General features: G+C 40.0%; 1 long non-coding RNA gene across 1 annotated transcript in view; it reads right to left on the reverse strand.

The window, feature by feature from the left end:
- Positions 1 to 95: 95 nt before the first annotated feature.
- Positions 96 to 22780, reverse strand: part of LOC309627396 — a 174480-nt gene continuing 151795 nt past the window's right edge. The window contains exon 3 of the long non-coding RNA XR_014243719.1: positions 96 to 9521. This is a non-coding gene — a long non-coding RNA (uncharacterized lncRNA). The remainder of the gene's footprint in view (positions 9522 to 22780) is intronic.

Consider the following 22780-nt stretch of genomic DNA (forward strand, 5'->3'; position numbering starts at 1 on the left):
AGAGAGTGGAACGGCCTCCTCAAAGTAACACAATAAGAAATGGATAAGCAGGGTTTCAAATCCACATTACGCTCCAGCCTCAAGCAGTGTGCTTCCTCCAATAAGTGGAATTTCAAAGACAGCATTTAAATATGACTACCAAATATCTTACAAACTATTTCAACCAAAGGGAAAATGCACATTAGGCTGAACCACATGAAATTCCTGCTATTCAACCATTTTTGACCTACGAAAGAGCACTTCCATGTGATTCAACACACTGGAAGGCACATTCAAAGAAGCTTGGGAAGAAAAGAAACACATGTCTAAGGGCGTGCGGTGCCCTGGGCTCTGCTGTATGAGCACCACGCCCACCCCCGACCCCGCGCATCCTTTACAAACAGCAGCAATCCCCACTTACAGGGCGGCCTTCCTGGAGAAGCCCGGGAAGGGAAGAGATTTTGTGTCAAGGTCAGACTGGCGCACACGAAGAGCCTGACCACCTGGGCAAAGGGGCAACGTCTGGCCTGGAGTCCCAACACCCACGTGTGAAATGATCTGCACGCCAGGCCTTAGTCCACACCTGCGGGGAGCCCGGCAGGGCACCAGCGCTGGTGTCCAAGGTGAGGACAGCTGGCCTTCCCTCCCTGCTCCCTAAGGCGACAAGTCGAAGTTCTAACAACAATTCCATCTGGTAAGAGTAGTCCTTGTTCACAGGTCCCAAGTTCCTGTCACTTTGCTGGATTTTCTGGTCCAAGGCCATATCCACTCTCGGTCCTCTTCCTCCCTCCTCCAGACCATTGCGCTGTGTTTCCTCACCACCACCTCCCAACTGAACCTGGCGAGCTCCTCCTTAGCCTTTAGATCTCACCTTCCAAGTTCCTTTTTCTAGGGAGGCTTCCCCTAGCCTCCAAGACTAGATCCATGTCCTTTTATGTGATCCTTTAAGGCTGGTAAGAAGAAGAAGTAGCTTTTGTTATGTACCATTTGCCATAATTTTTTCAGGTATCTTAGCTACTGCAGACATCAATTCATTAAACTGGATTACCTCCAAAGATGCAATTTCCTCGTATATACCTATGTGCCTGTCAAGGCGAAAGTTCCTAAATATCACCTCCAAAATGTGTTGGTCTTATTCATCCCACAAGTATTCTGTGACAGTAGGCAGTGGCAACACAATTCTAACACCATTTGTTCAGGGCTGCTTTGTTCATGCCTAGCTTGATTAAATGTTCTTTCTCAGTTGGTTCATTTGGCTGGACTAAGTCTCCATGCCAGAGTAAATGCATGAGGTTGATGGGGTGATGAATAGGTGATGAGTGGGTAGATATTTTAGCATGTATCTAATAATGAGCCACAGCACCTTATTAGTTTACAAAAATGAAAAGCATTGGGTGTTTAACAATGGCTCTGAAGCAACTCTGATGTAACTTCAATGGGCCTTGCAAAGGCCATATACCTGAAAGTAAAGATGATCAAGGCTTATTGGTTCTCATTCCAATAAAGCTAATGACTTCTGCTTAATATGCAGTCAAAGGCTAGTTGGTTTTAAGCAAAGATTTTATAACTTATACTTTGTTTCAAAATATTTTCTCTCCATTCTTACCTTTCTAATGTAGGAGGGGCAAATGTAATTAATATATGAGTATATATAACCTCCTTCCTTTGCTCAACCCATCCTCATCTACTCATTAAAGAAATATTTTGCAGAGTTGTCAAAGGAAAGGGGGATAGGGACAGAAAATGGGGCCCACAGAAATGGGTGTGGAGAAGCATTTCATGGAAAGCTAAAATACAGGAAAGAAAACAAAACGCATGGACGGATGCTGTAGCAAATACGTAGGAGAATGAGAGGCGTGTGGGGAAAGAATTTAAGAAATACTGTCATGGATGATAAAGTGGAGCTCCTTTGACATTACTGAACACAATCAAATAAAATTATAATTATTTTATTTCAGAATTCTGGACTGTAGCCATTTAACTGTGACCCTGCAGTGAGACTGGGCTATGTGGAGCCCTAGGATTTATTCAGATTACACTAACATGTTGTTCAATAAAAAAAAAAATGAAAGACTAGTAACATAAGTTGTTTTGTATAGAATTAGCTTGCTCTATTTACTCTAGGGCCCTGGGATTCATTGCATTATTTGGTCCATGATTTTTATTGCCAGCTCTACACAGCATTCTGACAACCTGTGTCTCTACTGCTCAAATATACCCATTGCCTCAAAAACTCCTCACCTGAAAAATATCTTCACAGTATCAATTCTGAGTTCCTCTGAAAAAGAGGAGGGCTGTAGGCCCCAGATGGACAAAGAGTGAAATAACACTTGAGATTAGACTTTTAGTGGGAATCTACCCAACAGAAGTTTCTCACCATATAACAGGACCTCAACAAGTCTGCAAACCACCAAGAAGCTCACTAAACCTCAAATCCCAGAGTTCCCTCCTCAAAGATGATGAAATCCAGACATTCAGTAGTTGAATGCCCAGTGGTTTTCTTCTCAGCCTTATTAATAAAGAGAACACTAAGAAAGTTCTCTTTGTTGACTTCTTTTTTGGTGTGTTTTTTTTGCTTGTTTGTTTTCTGTTGACATGGCCTGAAAGAAAGGCACTGAAGATAGTTTGAAGACTTCATTTTAATTCTTCACAACACCTTATATCACCTTATACCACTTGACTATCACAAACTATGTTACTGTTTTTGGACTTCACTAAGCCTCAGTTTTACCAGTCTACAAAATGAGATGTTGCAGCTTTCCTTTTTCCAGTATGGTTTTTTATGACCTATTGGATGGTTTGAGAGGTACACTAACTACTCCTGATCAGGAAAGACTTATTACACTTTAGGTATTTAGTTTAATTTACGGTATTATGTTATACACTTTTGATATAATATGTTCAGTAGTGACACCTGAAATATGTTGACAAGTACACTGGCACTGGAATTAAAAAACCTAAGAAGTTGGCTCAATTTCTAGATTGTCTACCACTATTTATTTCTGACTCTGTGAGCTTAAATAGGTAACTTTACTTCTTTGCGCTTCATTACTTCATCAATAAATTGACTGTAAGAAAATTACGTTAATAAATATAGGAAATGACTAACATAAACACATTAAAACCTTAATGGTTTAATACAACCGAAGGTTATTTCTTATTTATCGTGTTCAGTATGGGTGTTTAGTGTAGCCTTCCACACAGTGATTCAGGTATCCAGGCTCCTTCCATCTTGTAGATTTATCATCCCCTTTACTATCTGTAAAGGGACAGATAGCAAATATTTTAAGCATTACAGGCCATATGTTACAACTACTCAACTCTGCCATTGTAGTACTGATATAAAAGCAGCCATTGCCAATATATAAATAAAGCAATGTGGTTGAGTCTCAATAAAACTTTATATATATAAACAGACGGCAGACCAGGTTTGACCAACTGGGCATGGTTTTCAGACCCCTACACCAGAATATTGAATTCCTCTTCTGGATTCCTTATAACCAACTAGTTAGTGGGGGAAAATCAAAGTATGGGGAATGGCCAGGAGTTTTTAATGGGCCAGGCTTAAAAATAGCATGTTTCAGTTCTGCCCATTCCATTGGCCCAAGAATGGGCATACATAACTCCAAGGAAGCCTGGAAAATAACTTGTGCTTACCCAGGAGAAAAAGAAAATAGGGTGCTATGAACTCATAACATTCTCTGCCAAAAACACTTTTTTCAATGGTTGTGGAGAGAGTCGTATGAGATGATGAGTGTGCAAAACTACTTTGTACATTATAATCTGCTATGCAAACATAGAGTGCTATTGTTATTATAATTACTATATGTAATGTCTTTATGAATACCTTACCACCAGGGAGTGGTAGCCCCCTTGGAAAGAAGAGAGTTTATGGATGTAAGAGACACTTGAAATTTTTGGATCAAGCAGACTCTAAAAATTATATTTTATGAGACAGGGCATTCAGAGCCCTTTCCTCCAACTTGGGTGCCTTGAAATACACTGAAATTTCTTCATCCTCCATGGTAGTAACGAGTTTTGTATGCATAGAAGCAATTACTGAAGCACTTTCCAGGTTACCTCAGTAGTTAGATTACTTGCTGTAAAACTGAAGTTTATTTATGATACCCTTCAATGCCAGAAACAATGAGTTGGAAATATAAAAATGAAGCTATCCATAATATTAACTAATTAACTAAAAATCCGTGCTTAATATTTTCCAAGAGTAAAGCAGTGTGCTGGGGAGATAGGACACATCAGAAAGCATATAAGCCAAGATAAAAACAATTCTCAGTGTGATCCCTTCAATCAAATTTTGAAGGTCTCACTTCTAAACCATTTAATGTGTGAGATCGGGTCACGGTATTTTTTTCAACAGCCTTTTCACAAAGTAGCATGAGCAGCACAATTATTCCACTAATTTTAAAAGAGTTCTCTTCTGTTTGTGTCTTCTAAATGATAGAATGAAACATGGAGAAAATGAAAATGCAAAAGATTAGAATTAATTATATTGAATACAGGATAAAGCAGGGATGATTCATTTATTTACTTAATTTTTAGCAAAGTAACAAATTGAAGGGAATTCCTATGAAGCAATTAGTCATCCGACTTTTGTTATTTCAAACAAAGCAAGTGAATCAGACATTTAAAGGGGTTTATAAAGATCTCACAGACTGTTGGAGGTGGAATGCAGGGGTATTTGGAGACCACTGTGTTGGCTAGTGGGGATGATGGTACCCGGTTGAAAGTTGTGACCTGGGTGGGTCTCTGTGTCTCCATATTATATATAATCTCCTCACTTCTAAATAGCTGGTGTTCAATGGATAGGGTATGCATAAGGCCCAGTTTGTTCAAGCCAGTCCAAGTTTACCCCCATTCTCCAGCATAACTATTAATAGTGTCCTCATTCACTCTCCAGTGTCCCCAGTTTGGACAATTCATTACATGGACAGGCTGTCAATGGATATGTGTTCATGGCTTGATGGGCAGAACTTGGGAAGATGACACTCATGCCACCTCTTAACAGCCATGCCCAAGAGGCTTAAAACATCAGAATGCACAAATAACTGAGCACAGAGAAAGTAATAGGATCCACAGGCCCATAACTGAAGGTCTTACTGGTTGTAGACATTTCCTTCCCTGAAACCTGGCCAGAAAGCTCTTCAGCAACAAGAAAATGGCCAATCAGCACTGATTTGTGATGTGCCACCACCCACAAGAGGAGGTGAATTGTTATTTGAGAATCTGTATGAGCTTGGATCACCATTGCTAAAAACCTGGGCTTGGGAACCCAAAATAACTTGCCCAAATTTATAAAAATTCAGTGCTCCTCATTTGGATCAGTAAAAATAATGTCTCTAGCTATTTATCAATTAAATCCTTATATTTCCCAAAGGTGAATCTTGGGGGCATTTGTTAATTGCCTCATGATTGATTCTAGGCTTTATTAATCATAATGATAAAATTTCATAGTGCAAGAGGTCAGAGTGAGCTTGGGCAACATCCAGTTCTACACGCTTCAAGATATAATACCCAGAAAGAACCAGAGGCTTACCTCAAAGCATTAGCTTATTGGAAGCGTGCGAGGACTGTGCCAGTCCCTAACTCCTCACCTGGCGTTCCTACAGCCTATAAGTCATCTTAACACCAACACTTGCCTCCTGCTGGTTTCCAGTTCCTGCATTTGTTTGGAAGCATTAATACTGGAGAAGTGTTTTTCTCCATAAGATTTAGGAAAGAGAACATGAGTTTAGCCTTCAGCTAGAGAAAGATGACTGCTCACCTAAGCCATTCTTTCTAATTTTAGGAATAATTTTAAAACTCTTGGTTCATCTTGAGATAGCATCAGTCAAGAGCAAATGACATGCTTCCTCTTCTCTTAAACTTTCTCGGAGCCCATCCTTTTCCATTTCAGCCATAAAAATTCTCACAACTCTCCAGGTAAGGATCTTTCCATTTGTTCACTATTGTACCCCCAGAGCCTGACCTAGTGTCTACCCCATAGCTGTTCTATACATATTTTTTTTGGAAATTAACAAATTAATGGAAAAAAGATGAAATCCACCAGGTAGCATGCAGCCAAAATATGAGTCTTCTGGGCAATAAACAGCCATGTGTCCTCCACACTGCCAGGACTCCACTGAGTTGAGAACCACCAGAGTGCCTGGAAAAACTGAGAACTGCCTTAGAAACAGAGCCAAGCAAAACTAATTAACAAAGAGGTTTGCAGAAAAGTTATTAACACTACAAAAAGAAGAGAGTCCTTCCTGGATGAGAATATTAGCATTGCAGAGAGATAGCAAAAAAAAGAAAAAAAAATGCAAGAGATAAATTGCTTACTGGGGAGGATAATAGCAATTGGGGTATATAAGAGTGACGATGGCTGCTGATGGCTGTAGGCAACAGAAATAGGAACTCAAGCTGGCTTAAATAATCCGATAATATATTTTCTGACATAATTGGTAAGCCAGGGTAGGTAGGCTTTTGGGTTGGGCAATTCAGAAGCTCAAAATGTCATCACGGGTCCATGTTCCCTCCAACCCTTGGCTTCGCAGAATCCTCACTATCAATATGAACTCTGAATGGCAGCACCATGACTGAGGCAATGGTCAAGTCTAGATTATAATGCCCACAGGAAAAAGAGAGACAAACGCTCACTGTGGCTCTCTCTGCTTTATTTATATATGTGCCGTTCATTTATTTTTGAAGAATCCATGCTCTTTATTACTATTAATGAGGCTTGTAATCCCCTGACTATAGTTTTCCCACTGAACTGGAGCAAACATAATTCTTAGAGTCAGAGTCTGCAGCTCTTCTTTACCAGCAATGAAACTTTTCCAAGAAGCTCTCAGAGTCTTTTCCCCTCACATCCCATTGATTGGATTCCAAATCTTTTCCTAACACATTCCTCATAAAGCAAATGGATATCCCCTTACTGCTCTTATAGGGGTGATCAGCTTAGGCTAAAGCCTATGGCTGCATGGGGAGGGGTGAATACCTAAAAAAAAGTTATGCTAGAGAGAAGAAAAGGGAACTGCTGTGTCAGCAACCATTAGTACTCCAGACTGAGAGCATCAGTGATTAATTAGCAACCTGAGTTAGCTCTCTGACATGTGAAGATTATAGCAATTCCCAAAGAGGTATCTCACACAGGCAAGGTACTTACTTTATAAAAATCTTTCCAAATCTCTGAAGTAGATAATTACTATTATCCCATCTTTTCAGATAAGGAAACCAAGGTTCAACTGGCTAACATAGTTATACAGTCAGGAAGTGGCAGCTGCATATGGAGAGTCAAACATTTAGTGAAAATGTGTCTGGTTCCCTGAAATAAAAATCCCGAGTCACAGAGTTTCAAAAGAAAACTTCCAAGCAAATGCCCAATACCCTATGAAGCCATACGTTAAATGTATTTCATTGATCATAATAACATTGTTTTTATGGTACATCATTTATTCATTTATGTATTCATTTATTCAACGGCTTATTATGTGCAAGACAAATTGCCAAGTACTTGGGACTAAAAAGAAGAAAAAATTCCACCTCTGTGAGAAGTCTTGAGTTCACACACCAGGCAAGAGTAAAAGGTAAGTGTCGACCATATTTCCTAACCCTAAAATGTCATCAATTGGAAAACATGCAAATCACACTGAGAAAGGAAAGGGAAGGGAAAATGCAACTGTAAATGCACATATTGATTGTAAACTACATATAAGTTTCAAAATGGTTCTAACCTGGGGAAAGACTGTCAGAAGAGGAGAGATCTGCCGACCACAGCACAGGTTCTATAATAAGTTAGACACACAATGCCTTATGCAGGCACAAAATGAGCAAGCAATTCATTCTCCAAGGAGGGCATGTGGGTGATGTGATAGAGAAGGTAACCTTTTAAATACGAGCACTGGAAAATGAGTTGAGCTTTCCAGATAGAGAGAATCCAGAAAGAAAAAGCAACACAATAAGACATTGGGTGGGAAGCAAGAGTGGCTTCAGGGCAGAATCTTCCTCATGAAGGCAAGAGAGAAAGAAGCAGCGAGATGAAGAGAGAGAGAGAGATAGACAAAGAGACAGAGACAGAGAGAGAGCTGGGTACGCATACAATCCAGTGCTTTCCAGAATGAAACATTCAGCTTCCCAATTATTCTTTGAGCTGCTGGAGCCCGATTCCTCAGGATGAGAGTCCTTAGCCCCCCACTTCCTGGTCTGACCCTGTAGCATCTCTTTTCTGAGGCTCAGCCCCATCCTCTGTAAAAGTGGCCAAGTCACCATGCCTACTTCTCAGGACGAGCTCTCAGGATTTACCTCCAGCCTAACCAGGAGGTACAGAGCTCCAAGCCTGGAGTGTGGCAAGCATCCAGTAAATGGTGGCAGGCCAAGAAAAAGGAGAAAGAGATTCCATTCTTCAGGCTTGACACTCAAAGAAACACCTCACTCAAGTGGGCCAGACACGACCCTTCAGGGAGACAAGGTGGTTTTGACAGAGAGACTGTGACCCCAAATGTAGACACAGTCCAGTGCACCTCATTTCTGCAGCCACTACCGGAAAAAATACAGGAGGGAGTCTGGGGAAGAGCAGAGTGGAGACGACAGGGGAAGAGGAATATAAGCTGTATCAGCCGGGGATTCCTGGACGTGGTGCAGGAGGGGTGTCAAGATCACCTCGCCTGAGGTGTGGGTGATTTCAAAATAAGGAGAATGGCGTTCCCGTTTCATTTGAAGATGGCTGAAAACGGGAGCTTTACAAATTAATCCCCCTCAGTAGAGTGTGAGGGAACCAGATTGAGGTGTTTCTTGTCCAAAGAAGGGATCCCACCCCATTCCTTGTGCTCTGGTGGCACTGAAGGGCACTCAGTATGATTCTGGGCCACTGAATGGAGAGGCACAGAGGCCGGCAGAGGCATCGTGCTGGTACACTGCTCTGGACAGCAGTCCAGAAAGTGGGCACTTCGGCTGGCAGAGCCCAAAGGGGGAAGTGACAGCCCCTCCTCCGCAGGAAGCAGAAGGAAAGCTGAATGCCAGTGGAGCATGGGTGGGGATGGGGGCGTGCATGCCCTCCATAATCCAAGACCACCATTCCAGCTATGAATCCCAACATTAAACCAGCCCAGATGGGGACAGTGTATGCCTTTCAGTCCCCCTGCACTTGCTGCCACCAGCCTTGAACAACTCCCACAGTGGGGACCAACCCAGTGATGATACGGAAAGTAGTCGCCAGCAGAAACTCAGGAAAGGAACCATCCAGGCAAACCTCCTTCCCACTAACTCAGATGCCATCCCAAGGAGGAGGAGAAGAGGAATCTCACTGAATATCAACCCCAAGGACACTAAGGTTTAAACCAGAAGAACTTTGGGATTATGTTTTCTGCCATGTTTAGTCTGTTCAGGCTGCTGTAACTGAATACCATAGACTGAGTAACTTATAAGTAATGAACATTTATTTCTCACAGTTCTGGAGGTTGGGAAGTCCAAGATCAAAGGTGCCGATAGATCCAGTGCCTGGTAAAGGCCAACTTCCTGGCTTGTAGAAGGCTGTCTTCTTGTATCTGCACGTGGCGGAGAGCAGAGAGTAAACAAGCAAGCTCTCCTGTCTCATAAGGGCACTAGTTCCATTCTTAAGGGCTCCACACTCATGACCTAATCACTTCCCAAAGGTCCCACCTCCTAAAATCATCCCATTAGGGATGATGGGTTAGGGTTTCAACATATTTCAGGGGACATAAACTTTCAGTCCATAATATGTTATAAGAGACCAAGGAAGGATTCATGAGCTAGAGTGAGTTCAATCACAGGAAACCCAAGTTTTGTGCACTCTAATTTTTCCCAGTAGTTGAGAAAATTTCATCAGTACCAGCTAACATTATTGAACCCTTAATTTTGGCAGGCATTAGGTTTCACATTTACATGGATTGCCAATTTAATCCTCCTAAGTAGATAGCTGCTACTGTTATTTCTATTTCACAGATGAGAAAACTGACATAAAAATCCTGTGTTCTTACTGTATGTATTGAGTAGAGACAATAGCTAAAGGAGTAACAAGCTATTTTATCCTGTCTCTTGAACGAAGCAGCAAATGTCACCATCATGAGGGAGGAGTACAGACACCACCTAACACCCCTGGAAACACTATCTAGAAAAGCATGTGTGTCCCCTGCCCACAGGGTCTCCCCTTCTACATCAGACGAGAAGGACAGCGATCTCCCAGGCAAACCTGTGATGCAGGTTCGGCCAGCGCCTCTTTCTCCTTTGTGGTGGAAAGCCCTCCTCTCTAATGTCTACTCGATCCCAGCTCCTAGGCTGACCAGCCTTGTGATCTTACATCCTTGTAAACTAAGTTAACTCCTCTGTGCCTCCATTTCCACGTGTGTACCAGAAGGCAAACAATGCCAACATGTCAGTATCTTAACAATGATGGGGAACAAGTTATGGACCACGCTTCACATAACACCTAGCACAGTGGCTATTATCTTCCCCATCCCCATAGCCTCACTCTCAGCTACGTGTTCAGTTAGAAAGCGAACTTCCCCTCTCTGATGCATATAAGGTATAGGCAAGTATTTAAATGTTTTCCCCTCCCCGGGCGTTTTACTAGCAGCATCTTGAAAATCAGAGCACCTTTAAAGACACAAAAGAATCCATTTCTAATAGAAAGACTTAAAATTTCCCACCATGATGGGTTATTATTAAGATTTTCCATGGGTCAAATCCTCCTCCTAAAACAATGAAAACAGCATTTTAACTTTTTATTTATTTCCAACCTGTCTCTTTTCAGAAAAGATGTGAGATTGTCAAGAACTGAAGTCAATATATTTTGTGAAATATCAGTTATTAAAAAAAGAAACTGAAAATCAGAAATCAGGACAGGAGATGGAATCAACTTGCTCTTCCAAAAGATCATCCAAAGCTATGGGGCCTAAAAACGTCAGACATTGATCTGAGTGTCTTATCAGCTAAAGCAAAGTATTTGTATTGTTTCTAAAAATTTATACCTTTAAAGCATCTTCACATATATGTTTTATTTGTTCCTCTCAACAATCCAGTGAAGAAGAGATTACACTCCCCATTTTACAGATAAGAAAACTGAGGTCCTGGAAAACAAAACCATCAGACCCAGATGTCTTAAATCATTGTTCAATGCTCTTCTGTTACACCACAGCCCCCTACTTCCCAGGACGGGGTAGAATTTTGAAGCAGAAAAGGACTTTAAAGATTATCCAGTCCAGCTCTTAGAGAGCTATTTTGAATAATGCATGTATGTCAATACTCACATAAACAGTATTAAATTTAATAAAATAATATTGAAATTTACGATTATCTGTGGTACATGCTTGACAACACACCTGGCCACTTTCTTCTGGGTTTGAGATGGGCTTTTTTTTATGACACAGAAGTAACTAGAAGGTTAAATTATGTATATGGGCATAATCCAGGTCCCTTTGGTTTTCTCATTTTGGGCATCAAGGGTCTAACAAGATTCACATCATTATCCCTAAGTCATGAATCAGGCATGTTTTAAAAACTCTCCATGGCTAAATAATGCTTTGTAACATCATCTTCCAGAAGCACTTCTCTTCCAGTCATGATTAGCCTTTTCTAAAGATTCCGCTCAGCTAGGATTTTTAGTGTTTTTTAATTGCATATTTTATGATATTTTAATTTTATGTTTATTCATTATTAATCATCTTTATTATATTTTAATTGTCAATGCAGCATCCTGAGGAGGGAGAGGGAACACTTCACAAATAAGAATATTAATTTATTTGCCTTAAAATAATAATGAAGATTTTAATAAAATTACTTCTCTTAATAGGTCTCTGTGGAATGTTAATTCCCCACCCTTTAATGAACTAATGAGATACCAGGTGAATTTGATTAAGCACTGTGCTCACTTCCAACCAAAAAACTTTAAGCAACAATTGTAAACCTTCAAAATATTTACCTAAAGGCAACTTGCTGATTCCCTCTAAAAGGCAATCTAAGAGCAACATACAGAGAATAAAATCTAAATGTATCCTCTCTCATTCTGGCATCTATTTGGAGGGTGAATATATTGGCATTGCCCATCTCATTGTGGTCTCCCAAACCACTTTGCATTTTACTTGCTCCCCTATCAGGAAAGGGTTACCTGTCAGCACACAACTCTGCAAAGCATTCTGAATTTCAGGACCATTCAAGGTGCACACCTAAAGTAATAATATTGCCTATTGATGATGCTGTCTTACACCCAAAGATGTCACAGGTCTCTGGAAACATCAAGTAAGCCTCACAAGTTCTCAACACCAGGAGAAGACTGCTGGCCCAGTCCCATAAACAGGGGAACTGAGGGGCAGGGAGAGGAAGGCAGTTGCACGGTGCTTCCCAGCCACGGTGGAAAGTCTCGTGGAAAAACAAGCTGGCCACAAGCAGGTTGAGCTTGCCTGGCCCTTCATGAAACATGGACTGCCTTAGTGGTTCTTGAATTTGCCAGTGAGTTCTCCTACTTCTTATGTTATCAACACAGGAAAGAAGTTGTATGTGTTCTTTTGAATGAATGTACTTTTTTGTATCACTGTCAAGGTTTGCTTTTAAGACCACCCATTGATGTACAACTTTCTTGTCCCTTGACAGTTTTAATAAGCTGCTTCCATGTTGCAGCAGTAATTTTTGGAGCTGGCATTTCCTCTTCTGTGCAGAGGATGCTACAGCCATTACGAAATTAACCTAATATTCTTCCAGCATCATTTTAAAATAGTGTTAAAATAATGGCTTTTTGGTTATATCTGTTCCTGTAGGATTGCAATGCATTCTTACAAACCTTGCCAATTTTCTGAATGCACAATCTATAAAAATCCTTCCACAGAAAAGAAAAACAAATGTCAGTAAATTTTCCCACGTAAGAAGAACTTTTTTTGTTTGTTTTGTTTTAATTAACAGTTAAAACAATTCCTTTCACATCACTTTAATGTTATCCTTTGGGGCTCTCTGAAAATGAACCAATTCACTTCAATAAAATCACTGTCATTCTATTTACCAGACCAAAGTTTATTGTAGCATGACTACTAGATGCAACTAGTCGGAAAAAAGAAAAGCAACTCCCATAAACTCTCAATTAACAGTATGTTTTGTACCCCCGACACACACATCCTACACACACACACACACACACACACACACACACACACCCTACACACATACACACACACACACACATACACACCCTACCCACACAGACACACACACACAGACACACACACACACACACCCTACACACACACACACACACACACACACACACACACACACAGACTCATCTTGTGCAGTGTAGTTTTGGCTCCAGACATTTTTTAAAAAGCACTTGGTACTGATTACAAGAATGAGACCCTCTCATTCTTTAAATGACCCATTAAAATATCATTGTAAATCCTTCTATTATAAAGTCCAGTCCCCATGATGTCATGAAACCCAGCCCAAGGAGAAGAACCATAGAAATGTTATTTCTTGAGACTAGAAGAAAGAAAGCTTTCAGAGTTCTCATCTCCAAGTTCTCATTTTATCAATCAAGAAGCGAAGTCTAACCAGGATGGCATGAGTCCAAAGGTGATTTTAATACCATAGCAACCTAAGGAACAAACCTAGCAACAGCAGAACCCACTACGAAGAAGAGCAGAGGGTAAACGTGGGAAGTAAAATTCTCTTTAGCAAAGTGGCAGCAGAGAGGGACAATTCCAAAACAAACACAGGTTAATATTTTTTCTTTCCGTGAATCAATCATGAATTCTTAGAGGAAAGCGACGATCAAAATCTCTTCACAAATAACAGAAATAAATATGGATAACTGCAATGTACAGCCTGAATTCTGAGAATTAAACTATAAAGTCAACACTAAGAGATGTAATATATGCAAAAGATGCCAGAAAGACACAATGATTTGGTATAAACAAGCAAGTAAATCAAAATGAATTTTACATAATGAAAGGTATAAGCTTAACTGAAGAATGAGTGGGCCAAAGGCAAGGGATGGAGAAGGGGCCCCTTGGAGTTTAGGAAAACAAGAGTCAGAGAGTTGATCCCTGCAGCTTCAGACTGGCCACCTGGCTTAGGTTATCCTCACTTCAGCTTAGAGGTGTTAGGTCTCCAGAATACAATTATGACCAAAGCCCCTGACATCTGTGCCCCATCCAGGATGATTCCCCACCCTACTTTAATCCAATAAGAAAAATAGGTCAGATAATGGAGGACTCAGCCTTTAGACAAAAGGTAATGTTGGTAACAAATTAGAGTGAGACCCCAATGCCCCCTTAACCATTTTGTTATTTTTTTCTTCATTATCTTTCTCCCAGACTTGGCCAAAATACTTTCTCTCAACCCCAGAGAGAAATCTCCTGACTTTAGCCCCTACTGAGACCCACCAGCAATCTTCCTGTTATTCTTAACTGGAAAGAATGCCTAGGATTTTGTATCTCATATGGGATTGGGAACCCAAAGGTCAAGGGGAAAGGTTTAGGGGAGAGTTCGAAATGCTTTCATCAAATAGCCATGATCCTCTAGTAAAGCCATCTGGTCAAGGATTTTAACAGCTGGAAAGGACTTGAAGGATCACTAATCTGACCCATCTATTATGACTCCGTTTATATAGCAAGACTTTTCCAAAATCACATATATAAGAAATGAGACTTAAAACTATGCTGACCCCCAAATCCAGATTTTTTTCCTACTCCACCAGGCCTCTTCTTCCTGTCTTAATTTCATTAGCAGCAAATAAATTGGTTGAATTTAAAGGGATTGTTACAAATGGAGTTTCGGAATACAACAACATCAGCAAGGCTTCCAGTATCAGGTTCCTATCCCTATTTCAACTGAAATTGTAGAGGGAAGGAACTACTAAGACAATATTAATTTGCAGCAAGTTCTGGTAGCATTGCTCAGCTGGGAGAATGTAAGACATTATCCACCACCTATGAAACACAGGCTGCCTGAGAATGAAGCCACCACAGAGGAAGGTGGGTCTGAGAGCTGGAGATAGCATCTGGACAACGTCCCTGGGACATCTGGAAACAGGGACTAAGTCTAAAGCTAGGCCTGGCTCCACACCTGAATATTGCAGTTCTATGAACTGAAGGAAAAAAATCTCATTTTCACTCAAAGTAGTTTGAGTTATGTCTCTCTTTCACTGGAAACCAGAAAAAGACCTAATACCTTAATGGAATTTTCATGCAACTTTAGGGAAAGTGATGGTCAATTATAAGGATCTAAAGTGAGAATTGCAGTATAAAAAGTGGGCTGAGCATTCCAGGAGGCCTTGAGCTGGAACTGTGATTTGGGAAGGAAACAATTGTCTTCTCTAGAATCCAGTTTTCTCATCTGTAAGACGACAGAGATGGTACCTCCCTCACAGCGCTATTCTAAGAACTAAATTAGTTTATAAATGTGAAATGATTAGATCAGTGCCTGGCACTCTAATATCTATATAATAGTGTGCCTTTTATATTAGACATTAATTAGAAATGAAAGTTAAAGTGTAATTTATGGCAAACTTCACTTGGGCTACACTCAAGTTGGGAGACTCGTTACTCCTAGCCCAGCACCTAAGGAACCTGGGAGAGCCTCAGATAGCTAACAAAGTGGTTAACAAAGTGGCTCCCTTCCTCAGCTCTGAGAATCACATACAGATTCCAAAAGTGACCCTGCCATGTGAGTGCTTCATTAATATGTGTGTATGTGTGTGTACATTTTAGCTTTACTTTTTACATTCTGGAGGAATCAACATGTTATTTTATGCTGTAGCAGCTACAGTCATAATGCTGCCAATTTAATTCTTCAACCCAAAAAGATGGTGACTTGTCTCATAATTTCTAGAACGATGATCTTGCCAAGCTCTTAGGTTTTGAGGAAATCCCCTGCCCATCTCATTTCCAGGCAGAGCACAAGTCAGAAAAACTGAGTAAAAAATTCTCCCCTTAGAAAAACACTCATTTGTGGCAATGAACTTCCAGCATTCTTTTGAACTCTGCCTCTTCCGTGTTTGTGATGTGAATAGACCTTGCAGTTAATTATCAACATGAATAATATATAACTGTGAGCCCAAGAAATAAGTCAAAGGTTCCAAAGAGTTTTATCCCCAGTTTCACATGCGGATGTTCTTGCAAATACACATTCCATTTTAAACATGTCAGCACATTTGGGGATAGAAACTTTTGGTGCTGGCCTTCTCGAAGGTGGCTCATTAGTGAACAGCTCATGCAATCGACAAGCTATTGACGGAGGACGGAGAGACTAAGTTTCTTATCTCTGCCTTTGCATGTTCAAGTGTCTCAGATACATTGATGAAACTAAATTCTTCTCTCTGTCTCTGTCTCTCTCTCTCCGCTGTGTATCACAATAATTTGTTAGAACAGAGTGGAATTTTGCCAACATGTAAGTCTTTTTCAGCCCCAAATGTGTCTTTTGGTCACCTTGCTTTTCCCTCTAACTACCAGCTAAAGGTTCCCATTTAAGTGACAGGCCTTTTTAATAATAAGTGAAGGCTTTGCAGCAATTGCAAGAGTTCAGGTACAGTGTCCGATATCATAAGACATGATAAATGTTCAGGGAAGGATACAATTCGAAATTCCACCGGAAAAATAGATTGGGCTAAAATAATAGACATTCTTTATGACAACACTCGAGCTAAGTTAAAATGGTGATGTTCACTTTTTTTGGCATGCTTTCCAGGTATCCAATTTTTTTTGAATTTTTTTTTCTCATTAATGACTATGGAAACCAATATGGCAGGTAGCATGCTCAGGTAGCATGGTCAATTTGGTTGACCAGCTGAATCAAATGGACTGTTAGTGAATTACTAGCAGGGCTGTAGATGTGCATGAATAATTCTGGCTGATATCCGTAACATTCCAATCCACACACTCCTGCTAGTCTGTGTGGCATGAGGGCAGAGTGGACATAATCGCTTCCTCTTTGGTCATGCCAGAGGGCTAGCATTCCTGGTGTTGACTGCTAAGTGCGTCAAGGATCCCTACTCCTCTGAGCCTTAAGGAGGTAGGAGAAAACCAGTGCCTCCTGTTGCTTTCTTGGCAAAAGGAAAAGACAACAAAGGCACAACCCTTCCTTCCTCTTCAATATCTCTAGGGAAGCATCTAGCAGATAGACAGAGCTCAACCTCTGGAAGCAGAGACCTAGGCTTCAGTTCCAACCTGACTAGGTACTAGAGCTGAGGACTTTGGCAAATTGTTTCAATTCTGTGCTACTCATTTCCTCATCTGAAAAATGGACTTAATGTCTACCTTTCAAGGTTTTTGGGAGAATTTGATGTCAAGTGACAGATAAAAAGTAGGAACATAGGAAATGGTAGTTCCTGGCAAAGATTTCAGAGAAAGTAGAACTTAAGAAACAGAAGCAGTTAAGAAGAAACATATATATATATATATATATATATATATATATATATATATATATATATATATATATATTATAACTGAATCACTTTGCTGTACACCTGAAATGAGCACAACATTTAATTAACTATGCTTCAATTAAAAAACTAAAGAAAAAAGAGGAAACAAAATATTAATATTATCAAAGCAACAATAGAGCTATTGTTATTCTTAAAATAATTTATGTGATATTATAAATAAGATTATCTAAAAATGACTCTAGGGGTTCTCTCTGAATTGTCTGAACAAGGAGCTAGCTAGTACTAGGGCTTACTCCTTCCACCAGCAAGAAGAGCTTCTCCTTAACTCAACTGCCAGTGGGACTGGGGATTTCCTTCCCCAGCAGGAGAACCAGCAATGACCACAGGTCCCAAAGTCTATTGGTTCTGGGAAGCTAGTTTTCCCAGACAGCCCCTGTAACAGCAGCACCCAAATCCAGAGTATCTGGATTCCAAGTAGCATATTTGTCTTTTCCCTCCACACCACACCCACTTGACAAGGCCCCTTTCCCATGTTAGATTTCCTGTCTTAGTCTGTTTGAGCTGCTATAACAAAATACCCCAGACTGGGTAGATTATAAACAACAGAAATTTATTTTTCACAGCCTGGAGACTGGAAGTCCAAGATCAAGGCACCAGCATGGTCAGGTTCTGGAGGAGCCCTCTCCTTGGTACCTATGTGTATTCACATAGTAGAAGGAGTGAGGGATATCTGTGCGGTCTCTTTAAAAGGACACTAATTGTGTTCATGTGGGCTCCATCCTCATGACCAAAGCACCTCCCAAAGTTCTAACTCCTAGCCCTATCACACTAGGCATTAGGATTTCAACATGGGAATTTTGAGGGGACACAAACCTTCAGACATGGCACATTATAAGAAAGCATAGTAATAGGGGGACATGTTTCCTGCCCCGAAATTTATTCCCACAGTTTGTTCGGCAGAGTACCCTGGCCCTAGATCACCTTTCCTTGGGGATAATGCAAGATTTTAGGACTGTGTACTTTCTTTTCTTACTAACCCTGGTTTTGTAAATGTCCCCCCAAAAGCCTGTTCCTTAACCACACCCTGTGATATTGTGGAATTTGTCTGGAGCCTATTGTACAACTGCCTAAAACTCCAGAATTTTTTTTCAATCAATCCTAAAGATCCATCCATGAGTTCTAGATACGTCATCTACCATGAAATGGGCACATATTTTGTTCTCTGTTCAGAGCACTCTACCAACCACAGGAGGGCAAGTTAATTAAACACTATCCCTGTCCTCAAACGGTTTGGTTTTTGTCATTATTATGCTTTTATTCCATCCATATCTTTGGTAGGAAAGAAAGTAAATACAATTGATTTAGCAGAACAGAATGAAAATTTATCCTCAATGGTACCTGTGTCACCAATTGATTGAGAATAAATTATGAACCAGGCACTCTACAAGCCACTTTATAGACTGTTTTACAAAATTCTCAGACTTACCCTCTGATAAGAGAACTGGGATTCAGAGAGGTTAAATAACTTGCCTGAGGTCACACAGCTAGTGAGTGATGAAAAAGAGTTTGAACTCAGTTCCGTTCTTGTAATAATAAGTTATCCTGCTTCCTAAGCAACTTGAATATCCAAAGGGAACCTCAGAGCAGATGAATTAGGCTGGAACCAACATCTACACATTTAGTCTATTTTTCTTCAGTCACTAAAAGAGTTCCCCAAGGGCCTGAGTGTCTGCATGTTTCTTTGAAAATGATCATTTATTTCCAAAGAGTGACGTAGTTATTAAGGAAGAAAATAAGCAGAGTAGTTCTAGACACACAAATCACATTCCAAAGTATCCTTGTCCACTGATCAGCACTCATAAGGCTCATGTTTAAAGCTCTGTCATATTCAAAATGCTGAAAGTATAAGTTGAGTTTTTATAGTGAACAGGGAAGAATAAGGGCAGAGTTTCTGAAGTAACAGCAAAGTCTACAAAACATGCAAATGAAATAAACTGTTATTTTTCAAGCTTCTCATGAAGCTGTTTTCAGTCTTTCAAATATTTACTGTATTTAGGGTCCTGAGGCACAATTCCTCTAAAACAGCTATAAAAAAGCAAAGAAATAATAAATGAGCAAGTCAGTGCTACAAATCACTTGAATGTGCTTTATAAATTCCATTAATACTACCATCAACACTAAACATATTGACCCAAAGGAAGGTAAAAATGGAACTCACAATTGTTCAGGACCAGTTGTGTTCTGGGTTCTGTTTGGGAATATAATCCCATTTAATCTTCAGACAGTAAACATTTGTATTTATTTTTGAGAGGGCAGACAGCAGAAGCAAGAAGAACTAAAATCCTGCAACCTGTGGACTGAAAACCACATTCACGGAAAGATAGACAAAATGAAAAGGCAGGGCACTAGGTACCAGATGAAGGAACAAGATAAAACCCCAGAAAAACAATTAAATGAAGCAGAGATAGGCAACCTTCCAGAAAAATAATTCAGAATAATGATAGTGGAGTTGATCCAGGACCTCGGAAAAAGAATAGAGTCAAAGATGGAGAAGATGCAAGAAATGTTTAACAAAGACCTAGAAGAATTAAAGAACAAACACCTAGAAGAATTAAAGAACAAACAAAGAGAGATGAACAATACAATAATTGAAATGAAAAATACACTAGAAGGAATCAATTGTAGAGTAACTGAGGCAGAAGAACAGATAAGTGACCTGGAAGACAGAATGGTGGAATTCACTGCCGTGGAACAGAATAAAGAAAAAAGAATGAAAAGAAATGAAGACAGCCTAAGAGACCTCTGGGACAACATTAAATGCACCAACATTCGCATTATAGGGGTTCGAGAAGGAGAAGAGAGAGAGAAAGGACCCAAGAAAATATTTGAAGAGATTATAGTTGAAAATTTCCCTCACATGGGAAAGGAAATAGCCACCCAAGTCCAGGAAGTGCAGAAAGTCCCAGGGTGGATAAACCCAGAGAGAAACATGCCCAAGATACATAGTAATCAAATTGACAAAATTAAAGACAAAGAAAAATTATTAAAAGCAACAAGGGAAGAATGACATACAAGTGAACTCCCATAAGGTTAACAGCTGATTTCTCAGCAGAAAGTCTACAAGCCAGAAGGGAGTGGCACATTATATTTAAAGTGATGAAAGGGAAGAACCTACAACCAAGGTGACTCTACCTGGCAAGGATCTCATTCAGATTCAACGGAGAAATCAAAAGCTTTACAGATAAGCAAAAGCTAAGAGAATTCAGCACCACCAAACCAGCTCTACAACAAATGCTAAAGGAACTTCTCTCAATGGGAAATACAAGAGGAGAAAAGGACCTACAAAAACAAACCCAAAACAATTAAGAAAGTGGTAATAGAAACATATCAATAATTACCTTAAATGGGAATGGATTAAATGCTCCAACCAAAAGACACAGGCTCACTGAATGGATACAAATACAAGATCCATATATATGCTGTCTACAAGAGACCCACGTCAGACCTAGGGACACATACAGCCTGAACGTGAGGGGATGGAAGAAGATATTCCATGCAAATGGAAATCAAAAGAAAGCTGGAGTAATAATACTCATATCAGAAAAAATAGACTTTAAAATAAAGAATGTTACAAGAGACAAGGACACTGCATAATGATCAAGGGATCAATCCAAGAAGATATAACAATTCTAAACATATATGCACCCAACATAGGAGCACCTCAATACATAAGGCAAATGTTAACAGCTAAAAAAGAGGAAATCAACAGTAACACAATAATAGTGGGGGCTTTAGCACCTCACTTCCACCAATGGACAGATCATTGAGACAGAAAATTAGTAAGGAAACACAAGCTTTAAAGGACACAATAGATCAGATAGATTTAATTGATATTTATAGGACATTCCATCCAAAAACAGCAGATTACACTTTCTTCTCAAGTGCAAACGGAACATTCTCCAGGATAGATCACATCTTGGGTCACAAAGGAAGCCTTGGTAAATTTAAGAAAATTGAAATCATACCAAGCATCTTTTCCGACCACAACACTATGGGATTAGAAATAAATTACAGTGGAAAAAAACGTAAAAAACAGAAACACATGGAGGCTAAACAATACGTTACTAAATAACCAAGAGATCACTAAAGAAATCAAAGAGGAAATCAAAAATACCTAGAGACAAGTGACAATGAAAACATGATGATCCAAACCTATAGGATGCAGCAAAAGCAGTTCTAAGAGGGACGTTTATAGCAATACAATCCTACCTCAAGAAACAAGAAAAATCTCAAATAAACAACCTAATCTTACACCTAAAGGAACTAGAGAAAGAAGAACAAACAAAACGCAAAGTTAGTAAAAGGAAAGAAATCAGAAAGATCAGAGCAGAAATAAATGAAAAAAATATTTGTATTTATTTTTGGCTTCCCATCATCTTATTTCCTTTCCTGTATTTAAGTAATTCTCCCCCTAATGAGTCTTGCTAGGAGGCTGAGCCTGCCTCTTACTTTGGAAGTTGCATCCCTTGCAGCCAAAGTCAAGAACATGCTCCAGTTTCAAGCAACCAGTTGTGCCTGCCCTAGAGTTTGAACAAGGAACCAGTGAGAGAAAGAAGCAGCAATTCCACCACTATCTGTAATAGTGTCCCTTCCAGACCAGCCTGTGGCTTGGCTTTAGCTGTTTTTCTTTCTGCCTCCATGCCTGGTTCCCCATCACTTCAAGTGATTCTTTCAATAAATCCTATTTCTCCTTAACTCAGCCAGATTTGGTTTCTGTTGCTTGCAACTCAGAACCTTGACTGATCCACCTTACAACAATCTATCTTTGGGCATGGGTATTATTATCCCTATTATATAACCAAGAAAATGGAGGTTTTAAGATATCTAATGATCTTTTCAAGGTCATGCAGCTTGTAAGGAATAGTGCATCAGTGACTGAATTTTGGACAGTAGATTCTCTCTATGCCCTGATAAGAACTACATAGTGGTACCCAAAGCCTGTCTGAGCATTGCCATCATCTGATGAAAGCTACCCAAGGAGACAGTTGCCTAATGGCTCCTTCTCTGGAGTTGCAGTTTGCAAGGTTGAATTGTTAAGTAATTTGACTTATTTTAGGAGAACAAGTTCATACGCTGTGTCTTCTGAAAAAACATGACTATCCCAAGTAGAAGTGAACTTCTCATGTAATACTGTGTTTTTTGATATTGGTATTGTTATACTGGTCTTGCAAAGCCGTCAGCCTGGGCCCTTGTACAGAGTTGAACCACAAGAGCTGCAGGAACCTTTATCTGAATTCCAGCTCTGATCACCCCACGACAAGTGAGGGGGCGGAGGGAGGCGAGAAGTTTCTTTCTTTATGCCCTAGCACACGAAAACTTGGAGCTCTGCAGCTCCTCCAAATGGAGGCTAGGCAT

This window comes from Balaenoptera borealis (genome assembly GCF_965194805.1).
Source record: "Balaenoptera borealis genome assembly, chromosome: 4".
Lineage (NCBI taxonomy): Eukaryota > Metazoa > Chordata > Mammalia > Artiodactyla > Balaenopteridae > Balaenoptera > Balaenoptera borealis.